This window comes from Heteronotia binoei, chromosome 19, assembly GCF_032191835.1.
Source record: "Heteronotia binoei isolate CCM8104 ecotype False Entrance Well chromosome 19, APGP_CSIRO_Hbin_v1, whole genome shotgun sequence".
Taxonomy (NCBI): domain Eukaryota; kingdom Metazoa; phylum Chordata; class Lepidosauria; order Squamata; family Gekkonidae; genus Heteronotia; species Heteronotia binoei.
This window is the reverse complement of record NC_083241.1, coordinates 26,183,091-26,207,127: the sequence shown is the minus strand read 5'-3', so window position 1 is coordinate 26,207,127 and position 24,037 is coordinate 26,183,091. Positions and strand designations below refer to the sequence as shown.

At 46.8% G+C, this 24,037-nt stretch overlaps 1 pseudogene; it reads left to right on the top strand.

Annotated features, from left to right (window-relative positions):
- Nucleotides 1-2,570: 2,570 nt before the first annotated feature.
- Nucleotides 2,571-2,690, top strand: LOC132587989 (U2 spliceosomal RNA; annotated as a pseudogene).
- The last annotated feature ends 21,347 nt before the right edge of the window (nt 2,691-24,037 follow it).

The following is a 24,037-nucleotide window of genomic DNA, read 5'->3' as shown; positions in this document are numbered from 1 at the left end:
CTTACCAATGCTTTCACAACGGAATTGCTTCGCTGGCGGGTTTCCTTTCTAAGTCGATGAATCGTTACATCAGCTGTAAACTTATCCCAGATGCTCTGATTGGAGACTTGGGGTTCTGTGTTAACCACACAAGGTCAAAGTTTTGTGCTGTGGCTGGATTATCGGTTGAAAAGGCATGGGAGGTGAGAGTTCTCCCCTCACAGCCTGAGGGAAAGGTTAAAGTTTATTCTATGCTGTTTTCTTGAAAGGAAAGTGACATACTGTAGCTCAATCTCACCAGATCTTGGAAGCTAAGCTGGGTTGGTTCTTGGATGAGAATAGGGATGGGCAGGGCTTTTTTTGGTAGAAAAAGCCCAGCAGGAACTCATTTGCATATAGGCCACACTCTGACATCACCATTGTTTCACACAGGGCTTTTTTTGTAGAAAAAGTCCCAACAGGAATTCATTTTGCATATCATATCCACAGTCAAGACGTTCTTTGTTAGAACTGTCCCCTCCAGACTGAGCTCTGCATTTATACCTTATTCTGACTGTTTTCCATGTAATAAAAAAGAGCATGAATAGAATTCAAAGCTATTCCCAGATGGGTACACTCCCCACTCCGTTTAAGCATACAGAATCGAAAGTTAGTTTCTCTGGCTGAACAGAAAATTGATGACCTTTGCAGCTGTGTTGAGGAATGTGTTCTAGGCTGCAGAGGGGCCCTCTGTATCCAGGGCAGAGAGAAAGTACTTATAATATTGTTTCAAAGACATAACAGCACAAATCCCAGGAATACACAGAAAAAAATGCGTATAAGACTATGAGCAATGATTACACATGATGCATATACCATTGGCAAGACACAGTTCTTGACATCGTTGCGAAGAAAAATACAACAGGCTCTAGAAAGAGGCTCTGGGCGAGTGCCCCCCACTCTTGCTGTTGCCCCACCCACCCAAGTGAATGCCTTCACTTCCTCCCCACACCTCAAGGGGAGCTGATCTCTGCCACCTGGAGAGCAGTTGTAATGCTGAGTGATCTCCAGCTCTCACCTGGAGATTGTGTAACCAAACAAGAGAATCATGGCAAAAAAGGTAGAGGAATAGAAAGCACCTGGAGATTGGCTACAGTAGTTCCCAGGAGGAACTGGCTGATTTGGAGAGTATGGCATTGCACCTGTCTGAGGTCCCAACCCTCCTCAACCCTACTCTCTCCAGGAATTTCCCAACCTGAGTTGGCAACTGCTAAGACACACTGGCTGTCAGTGTGGCTGCTGCTGAACAGAGCCTCTGTATAGAATGCTTCTCAAAATCTTCAATAAAGAATGCTTCACAAATAATTTCGATCTTTCCAGTCGTTTTACTAATGGCAAAAAACTGTATCCAGGTTTGCACAATGCAAGCAATGAATACTTCCACAGCAGCTACAAGTACCAGCAACAGGCACAACCAGTCTACTCTCTTGTTTCGCTATGAAGCTTTTTCCAAGCTGTTATTTTTTGCCAATATTACTGAATATATCTCTTCACACTCAATAGCCAATTTTATCTCTCTCACTCCAAGAATTAACGGTACCATTAACTGAAGGTTTTGAGAAGTATTCTATACAGAGGCTCATATTACACAGAGCTGTCAGCTTTTTCTCCAGTGCTTCTGTCCATGTGACTCTGTTTCTGCTGAACAGAAGCAAGCAATCAGGCCTATAAGTCATTCCAGTCAGGTGACATCAAGTCACCCAGAAGTTATGCCAGGCCTAGGGTAGCCAACTTCCGATCTCCTGGGATCACAACTGAACTCCAGACAACAGAGCTCTCTCCCCATCCTGGAGAAAATAATTGCTTTGAAGGGTGGACCCTATGGCATCATATTCAGTTGAGGTCTCTCCCTTTACCGCCTAGCAACAGCCTCTGGCTAGCAGCTTCCCCAGCGGCCCAATCCCTGCCCTGGGGTGAGGCTGAGGGAAGGAGGGAGTCAGGGAATGTCAGGAAAGAGACAGCCACCGTGGCCTCTGAGGAAACACTTTGTGAGGCCGCAGTAGAGCGGCAGCCCTTTTTGAGGCCACAGAGAAGTGTCAGAGAAAGTGTCTGTCTTTGAGGTAAAACTGTTTTGGCAGTTTGCTCAGTGTTCCTGAGCCTGCAGTAGGTGTTGACTGACGCATGGTGGGCCAAAAGTTTATGGAGCGCAGCTGTCAACCAATGGGAGAGCTCAATTTGGCCAATACCATTACAGTTTTATTGTAAAGGATTGTTCAGTTTGCAAACTTCCACTGCGGGTGAACTGAAAAAGCAAAATAGATGCTTATTTTAGTGATTTATCATATTTTGGAAAAGACTTTACTCAGGCATGTCTGGATACTTTACAGTAGGCAATGGTAAAAGGTCATTGTAATGAGCCCCTAAATAATGAGCGAGTCTGCTCGGGCAACCATTGGTCCATTGAGGATCTGCTCCTGTGATTCTTTGATGCCCAGAGTTCATAGTAGATTGGAAAAGTTACCTTGGGAACATTTTATCACGATGCTCAAAGAGGCCAGACAAGAACAAACTAGTGATATTACAATTGATAACAATACAATTGGCAAAGTTTGATCACTTCTCAGCCTTTTGGCTAAGATCAAGTGTAGCATCTGCTTCTTTTAGCTCTAAAGGTTATTTTTAAATGGTCGTCACATATTTTAATATTCTAATGGCTATTTGATGGATTTTACTTGATGCTTTGATTGTGTTTATTGTTTTTCTGTGGCCTTGAGCTAATTCAATAAAACAAACTGCTGCAGTGTTCAGTGAAGTAGAGTGGGAGAAGGAAACCTGAATTCAGGACTACACTCAGACATAAAACTCACTGGGTGACCTTGCCCAATTTTTCCTCTTTCAACCTAACCCACCTTGTTGTGTTGTTGTGAAGTTTAAATGGTATAGCCCATGAAGATGAAATGGTATAATCCAGTGTTTCCCAATTGCAGGGTCGTGACTCGGTACCGGGCCATGGAAACCTCACTACCGAGTCACAAGAATAGCCAAAGCTAGCCCCGCCCCATCTCTGTGTTGTGCAGAGAGGAGCTGGGCTGCCTCTCCTTCCTTCTCCCCCGCTCCAAGTGTTTGAGAGAAAAGCTGGCATCCACTGGCACTTTAGACCCATGAAGTGTTCTTCACGGTATGAGCTTTCATGTGCCTTGCTGTATGTTCCTTTGGGGAGATTTCCCCGGGAGGCCTGGGCAGCAAAGAAGGGTGTGTGTGTGGTTTTTTTTTTCAGCCGGGAGGGGCGAAGAGTGGGCATTGTAGTAGCTATTTTTTTTTTTACCAAACGACCCCTGGGCAGAATTGTTGCTGGCTGGGGTCATCTGATGGTGAGGAAGGCTTTTTTTTTCTTTGCTCCTTCCTTCTTTCTTTCTTTCTTTCTTTCTTTCTTTCTTTCTTTCTTTCTTTCTTTCTTTCTTTCTTTCTTTCTTTCTTTCTTTCTTTCTTTCTTTCTTTCTTTCTTTCTTTCTTTCTTTCTTTCTTTCTTTCTTTCTTTCTTTCTTTCTTTCTTTCTTTCTTTCCCTGCAAGATCTTGCCTCACTAACCTGTTATATTTCTTTGAGGGGGTGAACAAACATGTGGACAAAGGAGACCCAATAGATGTTGTTTACCTTGACTTCCGGAAAGCTTTTGATAAAGTTCCTCATCAAAGGCTCCTTAGAAAGCTTGAGAGTCATGGAGTAAAAGGACAGGTCCTCTTGTGGATCAAAAACTGGCTGAGTAATAGGAAGCAGAGAGTGAGTATAAATGGGCAGTCTTCGCAGTGGAGGACGGTAAGCAGTGGGGTGCCGCAGGGCTCGGTACTGGGTCCCATGCTCTTTAACTTGTTCATAAATGATTTAGAGTTGGGAGTGAGCAATGAAGTGGCCAAGTTTGCGGATGACGCTAAATTGTTCAGGGTGGTGAGAACCAGAGAGGATTGTGAGGAACTCCAAAGGGATCTGTTGAGGCTGGGTGAGTGGGCGTCAACGTGGCAGATGCGGTTCAATGTGGCCAAGTGCAAAGTAATGCACATTGGGGCTAAGAATCCCAGCTACAAATACAAGTTGATGGGGTGTGAACTGGCAGAGACTGACCATGAGAGAGATCTTGGGGTCGTGGTAGATAATTCACTGAAAATGTCAAGACAGTGTGCGTTTGCAATAAAAAAGGCCAACGCCATGCTGGGAATTATTAGGAAGGGAATTGAAAACAAATCAGCCAGTATCATAATGCCCCTGTATAAATCGATGGTGCGGTCTCATTTGGAGAACTGTGTGCAGTTCTGGTCTCCGCACCTCAAAAAGGATATTATAGCATTGGAGAAAGTCCAGAAAAGGGCAACTAGAATGATTAAAGGGCTGGAACACCTTCCCTATGAAGAAAGGTTGAAACGCTTAGGGCTCTTTAGCTTGGAGAAACGTCGACTGAGGGGTGACATGATAGAGGTTTACAAGATAATGCATGGGATGGAGAAAGTAGAGAAAGAAGTACTTTTCTCCCTTTCTCACAATACAAGAACTCGTGGGCATTCAATGAAATTGCTGAGCAGACAGGTTAAAACGGATAAAAGGAAGTACTTCTTCACCCAAAGGGTGATTAACATGTGGAATTCACTGCCACAGGAGGTGGTGGCGGCCACAAGCATGGCCACCTTCAAGAGGGGGTTAGATAAAAATATGGAACAGAGGTCCATCAGTGGCTATTAGCCACAGTGTGTGTGTGTGTGTGTGTGTGTGTGTGTATATTTGGCCGCTGTGTGACACAGAATGTTGGACTGGATGGGCCATTGGCCTGATCTAACATGGCTTCTCTTGTGTTCTTATGTTCTTAAGTGATGCTCTGTCTGTATTCTTGGTGCTGGAAGCGGGGGAAACAACAGTGGGAGCGCTTCTAGTGCCTTGGCCACACTGGAGGACATTCCGGTACTTTATGGGCATTGTATGAGGGAATTTTGGACTGCATAGTCCACTGGCCTGATCCAACATGGCTCCTCTTATGTTTATGTTCTTTCTTTCCATGTCTTTCTTTTCTTTTCCTTCTGTTTCATTTTTCCCTTTCTTTCCCTTTCTCCTTCCATTTTTACTGGATGAAACTTTTCTGTTCATCGTACTGTTGTTGCAGACATAGGAGCTCTGCCAATGAAAAATTGGCACCCCCAGTTGTAACCAGCTGGTCTTCTATGAGATTTCTGTGTGAGTGAGTGAGAGTGAGAGGTGTGGGGCAGAAAGAGATTATTGGAGATTACTGTGGTATATCTCAACAGCACTGGAAGTGATGGTACTTTGAACTTGGCACCATTTTACTGGTCTTGTTTTTAACAGCTGTCTGACACCAAAATTAAACTCCTGTAGATATTAAAAAGGATAAAAGAAGTTCACTGGTTCAGTATCTGCACAACAGGTTGCTTTTAAAGGCATGGTAAACACAGCTAGCAAAAAGCTGCAAGCCCCTCATAAATATCCTTTTTGGGATAACTTCAGAAAAGCCTGTATGAACATATAACTTGAAATTAATTCATTAATTGCAGTACAATTCTCTGCTACCTTTCACAGCAATTTCCCAGTGTTTCAACCAAAGAAAAGTATGAAAAATAGCTGTCGAAAGATTTTCTTGAAACCAAGCAAGCTTGGTTGTAGCTTGAGGCAGGGTTCCAGTAGTAGCAGCTGAAGGAAGGACCTACTAAATTTGTCAGCATATTTTGAGGTAGAGCAGCTGCCAGGGCCCAGTGTGGGTGGTACACAGCGCTGGCATTCCTGATGGCAATGGCAACAGCACTCCAAACTGTATACACTGGCCAGTGCTGTTGAGGAAGGGGTGTGTAGGTGGTGAAGGCAATTGAACATGGGCATTAGGAGTGCTTGCAAACTGGAGAAGAACACACAAACAGGTGCATGCAGGTGTGGGGATGGAAAGAGAGGACTACCCACTTTCCACCCTCATTTTGGCTCAGCATGAGTTTCAGAGAGATTTTTCTGAAAATGAATTTACTTCAGAAGAAGAGGCAGGTTTGGGGGAATGTCCTGGAAGGGACATCACAGGAAAAGGTGGAGTTTTGGTTCAGTGTGCCCCGGAAGTGACATCACTTGGCTCTTGACACCACACAGGAAATGACATAATTCCTGTCTCCCGGCTCCACCCCCAAAGTCTCCCGGCTCTATCCCCATATTTTAGTGGGCCACAAAGGAGAAGTGTAAAAATAACCAGGCCATGGGAAAGAAAAGTTCGGGAAACCCTGGTAGAGTCCATGATATGTTATCTTGAGATCTTTGGAAGGTGAGAAGGATCAGGGGTCATTTTGTAGAAAAATAGGTGGCAGACCTCATTAGCATATGCTTAACGCCCCCCCCCACCGCCGCCAAAAGCAATCCAATGCAAGAAAAGAGCCCTAGGCAAGCGAGGCCTGCTTAGGCTAGCTAGAGATCCAGCCAGTCCAAGCAGGCCTCGCTCACCTGGGGCTCTCCTTGGCTGCCCCCTCCCACAGTCAAAAGGCCAGCAAGCTACCCACCACCCAAAATCACATAAGTGGAGAAAGGGTGGCACAGGCTTCTCCAGGGGTTAGTGAGGCCTGCTGGGGATGTGGCAAAACTGGTGGCTGGCTGGCTGCCCGCTCTCCTAATCCAGGGATTGTTATGCAGCTGCACCTACTATTTAATGGACAAGGTAGGTGGGGAGGAGGAGGGGGAACTCTCAGAAAGGTTCAGGAGCTGTGCTCCTGTTAGCTCCTGCTGAATCTGAGGCCTGAGGAGGATGTAAAATAGATAAACAGAACCTGAGTGTTGCAATTGTTGAACCAGTTCCAAGGAAACCAAATTCAAATCTCTTCATCTTGCAACTCACAGAATAACTTCAGGATATGGACAGTGCTCTAACCTCCTTGGAAGAAGGACAAGATAAAAACAGGACTGACAAACACATTTGCTAATGCAATGACTATTCATTACATTTCCCAGCTATACTGAAGCACCAGTGCTTTTTGGAATATTAGAAATACTAGGTCATGCCTGTGAGTACTTTTGCAGTAAGGAACATTGACTGGAATATTTTGCAAGGCAGTTGCTAAAGGATGAGAAACCCTGCTGCAAGAAATGTCTCCCTGACTGTCCATTAGCAAAAACAATGATCGGGCATAATCCAAGGATATTGTGAGAGGCAGAGGGCAGGACCTTCCGATCCCAAATGCATCGCCTACCCTCTTGGGGGAAGCTGCACGAATCTCTGCCTCGGCTCTTCATTTGCAAGTCCTAAACATTCGTCTCCAATCTGGAAAGAGCGACACAAATCAGTTACTCCCAGCTGGGTGTCAGGTATGCTGCCGTGATGAATTCCAGTAAGGAATCTATTGGGAGGAAAAGAAAGTGGCATTAATTCACAATCAATTTCTCTTTTCCATCCAAAGTCAATATCGGCTCTTGCGCACTAAGCCTATCAATAAATTCATTCAGAAGGAAAAGCGTTTCACTGACCTGTTCAATATATCAATTTAAAGGCTTAGGTGTGGAGCTTCGTCAGCAGTTTTGTAGTATATTATTAGGGCACTCACAATAGAGGGGGGGTAACGCCACAATTCTTAGTGGTGTTCTTATTTAGTTATTGCAAGATATCTTTCCACAGACTACAATATTTGTTACTTAGTTCTTGTGCAGGGGTGGGGGACAGAAAAACATCTTTGTTGAGGTAACATTTCTGTGTTTTGTTTTTTCCCCGGCAGCCCAGTAGTGAAACAAGGGTTTTCCAGCAGCCCAGTAGCAATACAAGGGTTGCTAGAACTTGTTTTCCACCTCCTGCCCGGAGGCCTTGTATGCCCTGGCAAAGAAACCATGGGGCTCCCACAACCCTCACCCCTTTGCACCCCATAATAAAACTCCAGGGGTCCCCAAGATGTGCCTGGGGATGCCATGGCCCCCACCAACACCTTTCCTGGTGCCTGCCAAGTGACTTTAGAAAGTGGGTGGGACTAGGCAGGGCTTATGCCCAGCTGGGCTTCTAATTGACTGTGTAGATTAAAAGGCATCCTGTTAAATCAAGTTTCTGCCTGAAATGTTAAAGAGTTGCTATTAGAGCGATACGTAAGCCGAATATCTGACAACTTGTGGTCAACTTTATCTCCAGCGGCAGCCATTTTGTGACTGGCTGCGCTTACTATGGCAGCCATTTTGTGATTGTTCCCACTGCTAAGGTTGCCAGGTCTGAATACCATGTCAGTGGAGGGTAGGAGGGAACTTTTCAGGAGTGGGGCAGCGTGTTGAGATGTGCTGACATGTGGAAGTGATGTCAGCACACGGGGATGTCGCACAGTAACATTCTGGGGTTTTGCCAAAACTCTATAGGAAAATCAACCTCAAATCATAGACTTTTTGCTCCCAAACAAGAGCATCACTGCACAATGTCCCCAACATGCTGATGTCACTGCCATATGATGCCAGCATGTTGTGGTAATTTCCAGCAATGTAGGGTTGCCAACCTCCAGATGATTGGAAGGAGAGCAACAGCTCCATGCACAATGTGCCTCTTTACCCCGTTATCTATTCTTAAGAGTTCAATAAGGAATTCTTTCTCGAAAAATATTGAAAATCCAATTTCTTTTACTGGTAGCAAAAATATATGGAAACATCCAGATTTGCACAGAGTACGCAGAGGATGCTTAAACACTATTCAAAGTACCAACATGAGTTTACAGATGTAACCGGTCTGTGTTCCTGTTTCGCATTACTGCCTTATCCAAGCTATAGTTTTGTGCCACTATTTTGCTTTACTCAATACTCAATTGCCATCACATTTACTCCAACAATTGCTGACATCTTTCAGCCTCAAATCATAGAGTTTTTGCTCCCAAACAAAAAGATATCAGCAACTATCGGAGTAAATGTGATGGGAATTGAGTATTAGTGTGAAGACTAAAGCAAAATAGTGGCACAAAACTATAGCTTGGATAAAGCAGTAATGCAAAACAGGAACACAGACCGGTTATGTCTGTAAGCTGATGTTGGCGCTTCGAATTGTGTTTAAGTATCCTCTGCATACTCTGTGCAAATCCAGATGAGAATTGAGTATTAGTGTGAACACTTTGTGGGGGGGGGGGGACCAGAAAACTCCAGGGATTTTTTTGTAGCAGGAACTTATTTGAATATTAGGCCACACACCCCGAATGTAGCCAATCCTCCTGGAGCTTACAGTAAGCCCTGTGCTAAGAACCCTGTAAGCTTTTGGAGGATTGGCTACATAAGAGGGGTGTGGCCTGATATGCAAAGGAGTTCCCGCTATAAGAAAAGCCCTGAAAGGTGTTTGTTGGGGACCCCTGTTCTAGATCCTAAACAAATCTGCAGGGTTCTGTAAAGACCCTTACAGGTCATAAGCCGGAATCTTCCAGTCAGAGTCCCTCCAGCAGACTGTGAAGCAAGACAAATCGAGCAGCGTGATAAGGATAATTTACAAAGTCCTTTAAAATGTGTAAAGTGGTTGGCAATCATTATCTTTCTTGATCTTTACAGCGTCTCATTGATGTAGGTGCTATTAAAGCCTGTCCATTTGCAGTTTTTACAGGTTCGGGGAGAGGTGCTCTTAATGAGCTCCTCTTTGAAAACTAGCAAATGACTTCAAATGGCCTCGTGTGGAGAGAGGGGGGGGGGGAAACAGGCGCTTCCCCAAGTAGTTTTTAAAAGATGCCATTTGAGATCATTCAATGGGCCAGTGAAAAGGTGGGAGGGAGCACCGCTATGTACATTACTCATGTAAGCAGAGTAAAAACCCCATTCTCTACTTAGTAGGGTGAAAGGTGACAAGCACAAGGAGCAGGCAGAAAGAGCTGGAGCCATTTATCTCTTGGCATGATTAGTCCTTTGGTGGATCAATTCTTAAATGGGAGCAGCGGCGGGAACAAAAAAACAAGCATAAGCCTTTGTGCTACGTTTACTATAAATCTTCGCTGGGCATGCAGAACGCTAAAAACACCGCCTGTCTTTTAACCATTTCGAAACGGCATGTTAATATTTTATTCGGCAGCGCTTGGAAGGAGAGGAACCCGGGCCACTTGAGAAACAGCCAGTGGTGTCTGATGGTTTCACAGATCACTGCCACGAGACCCACCGAGGGTGTGTGTTGTTTTTGTGAGACACACAAAAGCCACATGCGTTGTGGCTTGCTGCAGCCAAAGTAAAAGCTGTGAGCGCATCCCCTGGGCCAGCCGGAAGGGACTCAGGCCAACCTGGAAGTGAACTGGCACAAATAAGAAGGGATTCAGTTTAACAGTGCGCAAGTGCCTGCTGGGGGACCTATATAAAGGAGGCACCAGTGAGAACCTGGCCAGTTGACAGCTGGGAGCTTCAGCCATTTAGGCTGATTTCCCCCAGCTCTCTTCTATCTACTCTTAGGAAGAAATGTATTCCTGTCTCCCTCTCTCTCCCCCCCTCTTTTGATTAGATTATGTCTTATGGCTTTATTCAAATCACATGGATTGATGCATGACCCTACTGTGTTTAGCTTTTCAATTACTGCCATCTCACCAAAATGCTCCATCGGCTGTTCTCGTTTTTTATCGGCAGGGGAAAACTGAATCTGTCTTGGTATCTGGTTTCCCAGTTATAAAGTAGCCTACTTTAAACAGGCAGCTGATATTCTTTTTTTACTGATTGTGTGTGTGTGTTCAAAGAGCACTATTGTGTGTATAATTTTGTGGCCTCTACAAAACTTCTTTTTAACAATGCCTGAAATCAAACACACTAAATAATGCACTTTCTATCCACCTTCAGTGTACTTTCCAACTGGATTTTGCCAGTTCACACAGTAAAATCCAGTTGGAAAGTGCATTCATGGAAAGTGCATTGAGGCCGCAATCACACATATACTAAATAATGCACTTTCAATCCACTTTCAGTGCACTTTCCAACGGGATTTTACTGTGTGAACTGGCAAAATCTGTCAAGATCGACTGATAACGACTTAAGACTTGGGATCATGGCCTAAGCAATAGGCCCTGTTAAAATCATAATGGATCCACTGCTGCTAATGTTCTACCTTAGTTGCTTCCCTTCCCCCCTTTTCGTATTTTGATTTGTAACTGGTGTGAAGGAAACTAGTCGGCGCCTTCTCTGGGCCTGAGGTGGGAGGAAGCCTTGCATAACAATTCAAGGGCATTTGCTAGCCATCGGCCGAGAAAGTATCTAGTAGTTGTATGTGAATGTTTCCTCCTGTAAACCCGCCCCCCCTCCCCCCGTAGGAATGTTTCTGAAGTGTATCTTAAAACCCATGTATCAGTGTATTGGTTTCATTCTTAGCAAGCTAGAGGCTTGCGCCAGAGTACCGGTTATCAATAAATGAAGACTTAGTATCAACTTTGACTCGTTATTGAATCCGTCGACTTGACATTTTGCTAAGAATCAACTTTGAAGCTTAACCACCCTGGCCACTTTGCAGCGAAATGGCTGAAAAGATACCAGAAGGCGGTGAGCTTCCTGACGCCGAAGAAGGGCCGTCCATTCCCTGGCATGTCCTGGACACCTGGAGAGTAGCGGCATCTCCTCCACATTTCCAGCAGCTGCTCGTCACCCTGAGGCAGTGGCAGCCCCGAACCTCCACCAGCACCATGGATGAGGCCCCGGCTAGACGCGAAGCCATCCTGACCCGACATGCAAAGGGTGCGAATGGCGAACGTGGAAGGGCCCAATCCGGGACCCAGGGAGCCGGGGGAGATCGACACTATTGTGGCGGCCCCGTTACACGAGGAGTGCCCGCAACCAGACGAGGGAGAACTGGGGGCAACGGCCCCAAGGGATGAGGAGGACAAAACAGCTAGGGAGTTTCGAGCCATGGTCCGCTAGGATGTGGAGAGCGTGGTCAAGGGCCTGAAGACGGAGGTGCAGGCCATGACAAACCGCATGACAAGAGAGATCACGAGAGAGATCTCTCGCTCTCTAGGGCTGCCTGGGCCCAGAAGGATTACTCACCCCCCATCTGGCAGCCACCAACACCAGCGGGCCTCGCAGCAGCACCGGCCGTGGCCCCAGCGCCACCCGCAGCAGCCCGGCTGGCGGGCCCCCCTCCTGCTTCTCGCGATGGAGGGAGAGGAAGGGAGCTCGACACTACCTTCGACGGGGACCCGGACGAGGTTGAATACTTTACAATCCAGGCGAACAGCTACATGCATTATTGGGGAAATACCTTCCCAGATGAGTTCAGCCGAGTGGATTACCTGGGGTCAAAACTGAAAGGGGCGGCCAAAAGGTGGTACATAAGCCTGTACGAAGCCATGAGCCTGGAACTGGACTATGTAGCAACATTCCTACAGGCTCTGTTGGCCGAGTACGAAGACCCCCTCCAGGAGACCCGGGTGCTGGCGGCCCTGCGCAACATGCAACAGGGGCAGAAGTCGATCCGGGAGTATGCTACGGACTTCCGAGCCAATGCAGCCAAGGTGCGAGGGTGGAGTGAGCTGATGAAGATCGAGCATTTCACCCGAGGACTGAATGCGGGCATATTGGATCGGGCCCTCACCCAAGCCCGACCTACCACGTTGGTCGGTTGGATCCAGCTAGCGGGTGAGGTTGAGACCAATATGAAACATGTCGCCCTGCAACGCCAGCAACAGAGCAGAAGAGGGGAACGGGACCCGAAAGCAACCCCGAAAGCAGAGGTCAAGAAGCCGGCCGGTGGGGGTAAACCAAGCGGGACCCGCAAGTGCTTTCGGTGTGGAGACCCAGGGCACCTGGCAGGCAGCTGCACGAACCCGCCGCGAGCACCACCAAGTGCCCCGAAGCAGAGCACTCCCGTCCCGAAGAAGGTTCCTGGCCACCCTAAGGAAGCGGCGAAAAGCAACGTGGCGGTCATCAAAGAGGGGGAAGAGGAACCGTTCCTGAGCGACGAGCTAGGCGAGTTGGTCTGGATGTAGGAGCCATCGGGAAACAAGAACGACCTGCTCTGAAGGGTGCCCACCAGCAGGTCTCAGAGGAGCCGGCACCAGTGAGGGTGAGAGTGACTGGATCACTATGTTTTGTACCAGTGAGACTGTTGAACCCCAAACTCAAGAGGTTCTTGCAAGTAAGGGCGTTAATTGACTCAGGGTGCAAAAGGAATTAATAACGCCTAAGATAGTAGAGGCCTTAGGCCTGACTACCAACCCCCTCCCCTGCCCCATACAGTTCGAGCAGATGGATGGGTCAGTGATGCGGGGGGAGCCCTGTGCTTCAGAGACTCAATTTCTGCCGATGGGGATTGAGGAGCATTGGGAGCAGGAGTCTTTTGTAATCGCCCCCTCCTGATCTTACCCGGTAGTGTTGGGGGTGGGGTGGGTGGCCAGGCACAAACCGGACATTCGGTGGGGGAGGCAAACCATAGACCCGCCATGCAAAGATCACCCATAGAACTTAGAGTGGGGGCTCTGCCCTCCACCGAGAGGGTGTGCCTGACAGTGGAAGAAGTCCCGGATGTCCCCCGGGCATACTGGGACTTGATGGGCGTGTTCAGCGAGCAGGGCGCCAATGAGCTGCCACCCCACAGGGACACGGACTGCGCCATCGAGCTAATACCGGAGGAATCGCTCCCGAAAGCCAAATTGTACCCAATGGGATGGGCGGAGAAGGCAGAGCTGCGCAAATTCCTGGACAAGAACTTAAAGCGGGGGTTTATTAGGCCGGCCACGACCCCCCACGCAGCTCCGGTTCTGTTCCGGAAAAAGGATGGCTTGCTTAGACTTTGCACAGACTTTCGCCGGATAAACGCAATTTCAACCTCCAACGCCTACCCCATCCCCCTGATCAAAGACTTATTGAGTACTGTGTCGGAGGGGAAAATTTTTACAAAGCTGGATTTGAGTGATGCGTATTTCCAGGTGCGCATTAAGGAGAGGGATGAATGGAAAATGGCGTTCAACACACCACTGGGGCAGTTTGAATACCTGGTGATGCCATTCGGACTGCAAGGGGCCCCCGGGGTGTTCATGAGTTTTATAAACAATGTGTTAAGAAAGTTTTTGTTTAAGGGGGTGGTGGCGTACCTGGATGACATCATTATTTACTCGCAAGATGAACGATCTCATGTGAAATTGGTGCGGGAGGTGTTAAGCACCCTGTTGAGTCATAAATTGTATGCTAAGCTGTCCAAATGCGAGTTTCATGAAACAGAGCTGGATTACTTGGGTTTCCGAGTGTCCGCTAGGGGGCTGGCAATGGACCCGGCAAAAGTGCAAGCCATATTAGATTGGGCTCCCCTGAGGACACGTAGACAACTCCAGTCATTTTTCAGGTTCGCAAATTTCTATAGGACGTTCATACCAGGGTTCGCACAAATCATGCTCCCCTTAACTGAGTTGTTAAAGACGAAGGGGAAGGGCCCGGAAGCCAAGCGACCGGGAGCCTGGTTAAATTGGACATCAGACTGCCAGTCGGCGTTTGATAAATTGAAGCAGCTGTTCACAAGTGAGCCAGTCCTGAGCCACCCCAACGAGCTCAAACCCTTCGTCGTGCAATGCGACACCTCCGATGTAGCCGTCGGGGCCATTCTCATGCAGAAGGACGAGGAAGGGAAACTGAGGCCGTGTGCTTACATCTCAAAAAAGTTCACGGCAGAGCAAAGAAATAGGTCAGTGTGGGACCAGGAGGCGTTTGCGGTAATGTTTGCCTTAAAAACATGGCGATCTTGGTTAGAGGGGGCGAAAGTGCCATTCGAAATATGGACCGACCACAAAAATCTTGAGGCCCTCACAGGGAAAAGGAAAATGAGTGAAAAACGAATCAGGTGGGCCGGTTTCTTCTCTAAATTTGATTTTGTGCTAAAGCACATCCCCGGCACGAAGAACTTTCCAGCAGACGCTTTGTCTCGCTTGCCCCAGCACAACAGTCAGAGAGAGGAGATAGTGGACTCGTTAGTTCCGCCCACCCAAGTGGCTGCCATTGTAACTATACGGTCACAAAAGAAGCGGCAACTACAGGGGTGGGGAACGGAAAGAATGGCTGCAGAGACCGAAAAGGAGGGGGACGAACGGCCAGGGGAAATCCAGAAACGAGAGGATGGGCTTTGGTACAAAGGGGAAAAACTATACGTTCCTAAAACCCTGAGATTAGAAGTATTACAGTTCTGTCACTCCAACAAACTGGCTGGGCATTTTGGGTACATCAAGACCTTACATCTGGTCAACAGGCAGTTTTGGTGGCCCTCCATGAAAAAGGATATATCCGAATTTGTGTTTACCTGCCCTATTTGCATAATGGCTAAAAGAAGGGGAAGGAAACCCCCTGGGCTACTCAAACCGCTGGAGACCGCCTCTAGACCCTGGTCGATAGTCTCCATTGACTTTATTGTAGAACTACCGCCCTCTCATGGCAAAACGGTAATATTGGTGGTAGTAGATACTTTTTCCAAACAAGCCCACTTTATTCCCTGTGCACAACTCCCCACTGCAAAGAAGCTAGTTTATTTATTCTTCAACCATGCAGCCAAGCTACACTCAATCCCCGACAAGGTGATTAGTGACCGTGGCCCGCAATTCGTTGCCAACTTCTGGCGGGAGTTCTGTAAATTGATGGGCATGGAGCAGGGGTTTAGTTCCGCCTACCACCCACAGACGGACGGACAGACTGAGCGTGTTAACGGATTTCTAGAGCAGTACTTAAGGTGCTATGTAAACCATCAACAATCCAACTGGGTGGATCTATTGCCCTTTGCGGAGTACTGCTGTAACAACAGTGCCACAGCTCTACCAGAGCCTCCCCCTTTCAGACCGTGAATGGGTATGAGGGAAAGCCCCTCCTGCTGCTACCAGGGGGAGAAGTAAAGAAAGAGGTGAGCCCTTTTGATCAATGTGTCTACAAAAAACCTTCCACTCACTCAACCATCCAAAAAGTTGACCTACAAATACCTGGGTCCTTTTAAAATCAAGAGAGTGATAAATAAAGTTACAGTAGAGCTGGAGTTGCCAAAGATGTTTAGTAAAGTGCACCCTGTCTTTCATTGCAGTCTTCTTCGGAAAGACCCTGGTTGTTCCCCTTGGCATCCTCAGCCGGAAGCACCCCAACCTATCCAGATAGGGAGCCAGAGTCACCATGAGATCCAGGAAATCTTGGACTCAAAGCTTAAACATGGGAAGCTGTATTATCTAATTAGATGGAGATATTTCCCTCCTAGTGAAAATGAGTGGGTAGCAGAGAAAGATGTGTCAGCCCCTGACCTTATCAAGAAATTTCTATCTAAACACCCTCAGAGGCTGAGAGGGTCAGCTTAAGGGGGGCAGTATGTCAAGATCGACTGATAACGACTTAAGACTTGGGATCATGGCCTAAGCAATAGGCCCTGTTAAAATCATAATGGATCCACTGCTGCTAATGTTCTACCTTAGTTGCTTCCCTTCCCCCCTTTTCTTATTTTGATTTGTAACTGGTGTGAAGGAAACTAGTCGTTCTCAGGGCCTGAGGTGGGAGGAAGCCTTGCATAACAATTCAAGGGCATTTGCTAGCCATCGGCCGAGAAAGTATCTAGTAGTTGTATGTGAATGTTTCCTCCTGTAAACCCCGCCCCATAGGAATGTTTTTGAAGGGTATCTTAAAACCCATGTATCAGTGTATTGGTTTCATTCTTAGCAAGCTAGAGGTTTGCGCCAGAGTACTGGTTATCAATAAATGAAGACTTAGTATCAACTTTGACTCGTTATTGAATCCGTCAACTTGACATTGGGAAATGCGCTGAAAGCGGATTGAAAGTGCATAGTTTAGTGCGTGTGATCACAGCCAGAAAGTGCATAGTTTAGTCTGTGCGATCACAGCCAGTGTCTGGCTAGTGATTTAATGAAACCAAACCCAGGTGCCACACCAGCCTTTATTACTGGAAAGCTGTAACTAAGGACCTGGGTTTTAAAACAGGTTTTCAGAGGGTCTTGCTCTTTCAGTGGCATTTAATGCCCTGAATGGGAAATGGCTTTACATTACAATTCTCTGCTCTTTCCTTATCTATAGTATTATGTATTATGCTGGGGATGATGTTGCATTATAGGGTATTATCTGTTTTACAGGCTAGCGGGATACAGACCTGCCATTAGGCTCAGCAGCATCTCCCCGCGTGGAGTAATTTGCTGGACAAGCAGCGGACCTGACATTTTTGTTATCGCTGTTCTGCGTCGTGTGTATTTGCAAAAAAAAGGAGAAAAGACTCAGTAGAGAAGACGAGGGAAATTCTGATGAGGACCAGTGAGCACAAGGGCCGTGCTGAGGCTTCGGTCCAACAATTTTTAAACAATGCAGCTGACAGATTGAGCCTTAGATCAGACTATGCTGTAAAGCACAGAGCGGATGGGAAGCAATGACATAAGAATCTAAGTGACCCACAGCCGGAGGAGTATTGTGGTTGGAGACCCCTGTTCAAATCCCTGTGTGCCATGAAGCCTGGTGGATAACCTTGAGCCATGTCATTCTCTCTTGAATTAGTCTACCTCGCAGGGTTGCTGTGAGAATAAAACGAAGGCGGAGGTAATTGTGTATGCCTGCCTGAGCTCTTGGCATTAGGGCAAGATACACAGACATCTTTGTTGGTGACAGAGCCTGAGGAGGGCTGCCAAGCTTCCACCAGAGGCGGGGGATCCCCCGGTTTTGGGGTGGGGGGCAACCTGCCAGTACAGAGTTGGCCGCCTGGGGGATCCTCGCCCCCAAACAGCCCTGTCACCACAGGACATGCCCTGCGTGATGACATCACTGAGAAGAGACATCATCGTACCAGACACATCACACTGTGGATGTTCTCGGATTTGAGGTAAAACTATGGTACCATAGAGTTTTTACCATGAATCCTAGAGCATCACTCCAGGGACACTCTAAGATTTGCAGTAAAACTCCATGGTACCATAGAGTTTTTACCATGAATCCTAGAACATCACTCTGGGGACACTGGGATTTGCAGTAAAACTCTATGGTATCATGGAGTTTTACTGTGAATTCTAGAGTGTCCACAGCATGATGTGCCCAGTGCAATGATGTCACTTCGGGGTGCTGTCATTTCACGGTGCGCGCAAGAGAAGAGTCCCCCGATGGCAACCCTAACACTTCCTTTTTCTGGGCTACTGCCCAGAACGGGTCCCCAATCTTTTTGAGCCTGTAGGCACCTTTGGAATTCTGACATGGCATGGTGGGCACAGCCAGAAAATGGCCGCTACAAAATGGCTGCAGCGAGAGGCAGGGCCAGCCACAAAATGGCTGCCACCATAAAGATTCTTTTCCTGTGGCTACAGCTGCAATGTTTTTTTAAAAATCTGCACAGCCAATCAAATCTCTAAAGGCCAATCAGAAGGCTTGCTGTGCTAAAACCCTACCTGGAGCTGCCCCCTTTTTAAAGGCACTTGGCAGTTTCCGGGAAAGGCACTGACAGGCTCTGTGGAGCCTACTGGCACCAAGTTGGTGAGCTGTGTTCTGGAGAGAAGAACTGCCCCCAGTAGTGCAGACACTCCTACTACAATTACTACTCTAAAAAAAAAGGAGCCCTGCCAATTCTTGATGGGATGGGCCTTAGTTTAGTTGTCACATACTCTGTACTTAATTCACACTCTTCCAGGAGGCGGCTGCCCCTCATATATTTCTGCTGAAAAGGGACTCTTGAAATTGAAGAGGGAAAACATGAAAATGGAGCTTTAGAGTACTCCAAACGGTTGCCTTTTCCAGCTTCATTTTGCAACTCTTTGAAGTCAGCTGGGAAAGTCCTCATTGATTTTCATTTTCGTGCCAGATGCACTTAATAAATAATGGATATTAAAGATCTTAGCCAAACGTCTTATGGATGCGATCACAATATCAGCCGCCTTTATCTCAAATCTCTGCCAAATTCCCTTTCTTCCTCTCCTTCCTCGCCTCACTTGCTTTGCGTTCCCCACAGCAATTAGAAATGTCAAGAAATTGCTAAAATGGGGCTCACTTTCCCGCAAGTTTTTCCTTAGCAAGCCCAGTGGACTGGGAAGAAGCAGCCCCTCCCCTGCACTCAAGATCATATCCGCTGTGATCAGGATAATTCAGTCATTTTCAATTCCTTTAACGTGAAATGCCAAGGAGGCCAAGCAGCTTGGAAGTGGATTTTCTACTTTTATTCGTTAAGTGCCATTGTCCTAGGGCCAGGCTTGAACTGGTGCTTTTCTGGACAGTATTTTCTAAAGCTGAAATTAAGACTAAAACAAATTAAAAGGAATAGACTGTCACCAGCCTTGGATGTTCCTTCGTTCCTTTGCTATTTGTTGATTTACTTACTCCATACACCACCTTTTCCCCCCAACGAAGACCCAAAGCGGCTTACATGCAGGCCTTGAATTCAGCAGGAGCTCACAGGAGCACAGCTCCTGAACCTTTCTGATGGCCCCCTCCTCCTCTCCACCTACCTACCTTGTCCATTGAATAGTAGGTGCAGCTGCATAACAATCTCTGGATTAGGAGAGCGGGCAGCCAGCAGCCACCAGGGGCTTTGCCACACCTCCAGCAGCCCTGATAACCACAGGAGAAGCCCGCGCCACCCTTTTGCCACTTCTTACGTGATTTTGGGCAACAGGGGGGTCCTGGCCTTTTGACTGTGTGTGTGTCGGGTTGCTTTTGGCTGGTGGGGGGAGCAGCGTATGGTAATGAGTTATGCTAATGAGCTCTACCACCTATTTTTCTAGAAAATGACCCCTACCTACAGGGTTCTCCTTTCTGCCATTCTGTCTCAAACTTTTGGCTCAAAATTTGGAAGAACTTCCTGAGAGAGTGAACAGGCTTCCTCGGGAGGTGGTGGACTCTCCTTCTTTAGAGGTTTTTAAACAGAGGCTAGATGGCCATCTGGCAGCATTGCTGATTCTGTGAATTAGGCAGATCATGAGAGGGAGGGCAGGAAGGACTGCATCAGGGCTTTGTTCTCGTGGCCCTTTCTTACATGCCCAGAGAAATGCTGATTGCCACTTTGGGGTTGGGAAGCAATTTTTCTCCAGGCCAGTTTGGCCAGGGATTCTGGAGGGGTTTTTTGTTTATCATCTTCTGAGCATGGAACAGGGGGTTACTGGGTGTGGGGGGGTGGGTTAGGGGAGGTATTTGGACTAGATGATCCTGGAGATCCCTTCCAGCTCCATGATTCCATGTCAGGCTGAGATCTGGGAGGCCTGAGTTTGAATCTCCGCTCTGCCATGGAAACTTGTTGGTGAGCTTAGGCCGGTCATACCCTCTCAGTTTTACCTCACAGGGCTCACGCTGTTCTCCTCCATTTAGATCCTTGCAACAACTGTGAGGTAGGTGAGGCTGGGAGTGTGTGACTGGCCCTAAGGTCACCCAGCAAGCTTCCACAGCAGGGTGGAGATTTTCCTGATTAAGGACACAGAACGTGGCATCATCTCATTTAGAACTTCCTCAGTCATCCATGGTATAATTGAGAGTGCTTGGGTCTGAAGTCCACTCTTTGCTCTATTTACCGTCACTTTTGGAGCCAAAGGGAACCTGCTTACCTGAAATAATACTTTATAGTTAAACAACAGTTTCCTGACTTAATTAAGGCCAAAAAATGCCAGCATGCAATGACCCAGTGGGAAACACTAATCAAGGCAGTTGGGTCTAACGACAGTGGGAAATTCTGGGCCATTTTCACTGGTGTATTGTGCACTAGACCATCTTTAACACCATCAGCCCCATCACAAACTTGGTTCTCTTATTTTGAAACCTCTTCAAGGAAGAGGGTGCCTGTTTTTCCAGTCTTGTAGAACCCAACATTTCCATGACAATTGAATGGTCCCCTGTACATTATCATTTTCATAAAACAGCTCAAACTTTGAAAAGCAATGGGACCCTGATGCAGTTTCTCCAGAATTATTAAAATCTCTTCCAGAGTGCTGGGCTCCCTTGTTGGCTGCCCTTTTTGCTATGATAAATAACACTGGCATTATGCTCAAGTCTATGCTCACCTACCTCACTAGCATAACTAATGCAATAATTGTCTCCATCTTCAAAAAAGGCGATCCTTCCTTACCTGAGAAATTATTTATTTATTTGTAATTTATATCCCGCCCTTCCCACCAGGTGGCTCAGGGCGGCTTACAACATATAAAATCTAACATTATAAAATTAAGCATAAAAGTTTAAGCATTTCACAATTTACATAGTTAAAATCTAAACATTTCACACAGTTATATACTTAAAACATTAGAAACATACAACATTAGAAAAATACAGACCAATTAGTCTCTTATCAGTAGCTGGGAAGCCTTATGCTGAATTCCTTCTCACCAAACCAGAAAGATGGATGGGTGACCATAATATATTAGGCCCAGAACAATCGGAATTTCGCAGTGGTAAATCTACTCTGGACCACTTTATAGCACTATCACATTTAGTTGCTAAATACAGTGGAAAACCTGGTAATAAGCTCTTCTTAGACCTTAAAGCGGCATTTGACTGAATTCCAAGAGATCTTCTATGGGACAAGTTATTTAGAATGAATATGGAGCCCAGACTAGTTTTCTTAATAAAAATTTTTTTTTCCTAATTAAGGACACAGAACATGGCATCATCTCATTTTGAACTTCCTCAGTCATCTGAGGTTCTTCTGAGAGTTTAGAGTTCCCCAAACACCTGCCCTTGTTTCCAAGTGAATGCAAGGATACATCGGGGAGGCAGCAAATCTTTGAGTGCTGTCATAGCTGGAATCCAGCAGTGGATACTTGGCACACGGCAGACTTTCTAGTTGTCAGATTCTGATTCCTGGACATCTCAGAAATGAATCTGAGTAGGGCTTTTTTTTTTGTAATAGGGACTCCTTTGCATATTAAGTCACACATCCCTGATGTAGCCAATCCTTTTGAAGCTTACAGTAGGCCCTGTACTAAGAGCCGTGTAAGCTCTTGGAGGCTTGGCTACATCAGGGGGTGTGGCCTAATAAGCAAAGGCGTTCCCACTACAAAAAAAGGCCTGAGCTAATAGAACCCAGCCGTACCCATGGTTATTTGCTTCCTTAGAACCTTCCAGTGGAGGACAAAGGGTAACAATGATGTTGGATCCAACAGCACCAAGCCAGGGCTCTCTACCTCTCAGCATGTTGGAGGGATCAGACTAGGATCTGAGACATCCGCCTCTGCCATGGAAGCTTGCCGGGGTGACTTTGAGCCAGTCAACAGACTTTCAGCCTGTCCTATCTTGCAGGCTGTTGTCAGGATCAACTGGAGAAGAAGAGGGGAAAGATGAGAGGCTCTTTGAGGCTCCACTGGGGAGAAAGGCAGGGTATAGATACTGTCAGTGAATAAAAGCCTGCTAGCTTCCAGCTAATGGAAAAGGTGGGGGGAAGGTGCTTAGCTTGCCTCTACGTAACTATTTTGGTTCTCAGGGCCAAGTGACTCCAGATGGGCAACCATGTTTGAGTTTTCCTCCATGTTTTCTCTCTTATGGAGGCAGCAGTCTGGAACCAGAGCCTGACACAAGAAGGAGAGGCTCCTTCCAAGGGGTCATTTCATAGAAAAAGAGATGCCAGAGCTCATAGCACAACTTGTTAGCATAACTCATTTGCATATGCCATACACTCCTGAGATCACCAGAAGGTGTTCTAAATTATATCAGCTCACCATCTACCTTGAAATGCTTCTTGAATTAGAATTGCCATCATAAACCTTATTCCCATCATACTTTTAAAATTACTTTCTCCCCTGTGGCCACAGTGACATGAGGAAGATTTCTATCTGTCTGCTTTATAGGTTTCACTGGGAGAAAATATTTCCCCATTTTCGCTGGGAGAAAATATTAGCAAGTTTGTCAAGTCTTAGTTCAGCAAAATTCTCACGGGGTTTGAACAATGGAGACCAGAAGCAAGTTTGGGGGGGGGGGGGGGGGGGGGTAAGAAAGAGTACAATAAAATTTAGAGGTTCTGGAGCACGGCTCCTGCCCAAATGAGGCCCGCTTCTTACCCTTCACTGCCTGTTTCCACTTAGCACTGTGTTCTCCAGCTGTTTCCCAAGCCCGAAGAAAACATGCCTGAGGATGGTGGCTCAGTGGTAAAGCATAGGCTTGGTAAGCAGAAGGTCCCCAGGTTCAATCCCCAGCATCTCCAACTAAAAAGGGTCCAGTGCAGGGAATTCACAAATACCCTCCCCCATGCACACACCCAGGGATACCTTCTGTACACCCAGAAGATGGCAGTGCCTCCTCCCCAGGATCTCTGGCCAAACTGGCCTGGAGAAAAATTGCGGCCTGACCCCAAAGTGGCAATCAGCATTTCCCTGGGTGTGTAATAAAGGGCCACAAGAATGAAGCCCTGATGCAACCCTTCCTGCCCTCCTCATGATCCACCTAATTCACAGAATCAGTATTGCTGTCAGATGGCCATCTAGCCTCTGAAACTCTCCAAAGAAGGGGAGCCCACCACCTCCCGCGGAAGCCTGTTCCACTGAGGAACAACTCTAACGGTCAGGAAGATCTTCTATCTGTCCCAGGGAAACTCTCACAGGGAGTTAGCTTTGAGTCCAATAGCTCCTTAGAGACTGACTCTATCTATCTATCTATCTATCTATCTATCTATCTATCTATCTATCTATCTATCTATCTATCTATCTATCTATCTATCTATCTATCTATCTAATCTATCTTGTCTGTCTGTCTGCCTGCCTGCCTGCCTGTCGTCTATCATCTATCCATCTAGACCTCGGATTCAGTGGGAGCTCACAGGAACGCAGCTCCTGAACCTTTCTGAGAGTTCTGCCTCCTCCCTTCCCACCTTGCCCATTGAATAGTAGGTGCAGCTGCATAACAATCCCTGGATGAGCTCCACCACCACCTAAAGGAAAGGAAAGGTCCCCTATGCAAGCACCAGTCGTTTATGGCTCTGGGGTGACGTTGCTTTCACAACTTTTCACAGCAGACTTTTTTTCGGGGTGATTTGCCATTGCATGTATTAAATTCAGTTTCTGGACCACCCTCCGCTGTGAGATAGGGCTCAGAGCTGTGTATAACAGTAAAACAAAATTCACGCATAATTTCATCATTAAAAATAAATACATTAGTTAAAAGCAGTGGAGACATTAGTTGTACTACCTGGATGGTGCTAAACTTCAGCTGTACCACTGCCTCATGGGGGAGGCAAAGAAAAGAGCGTCAGCCTGGCA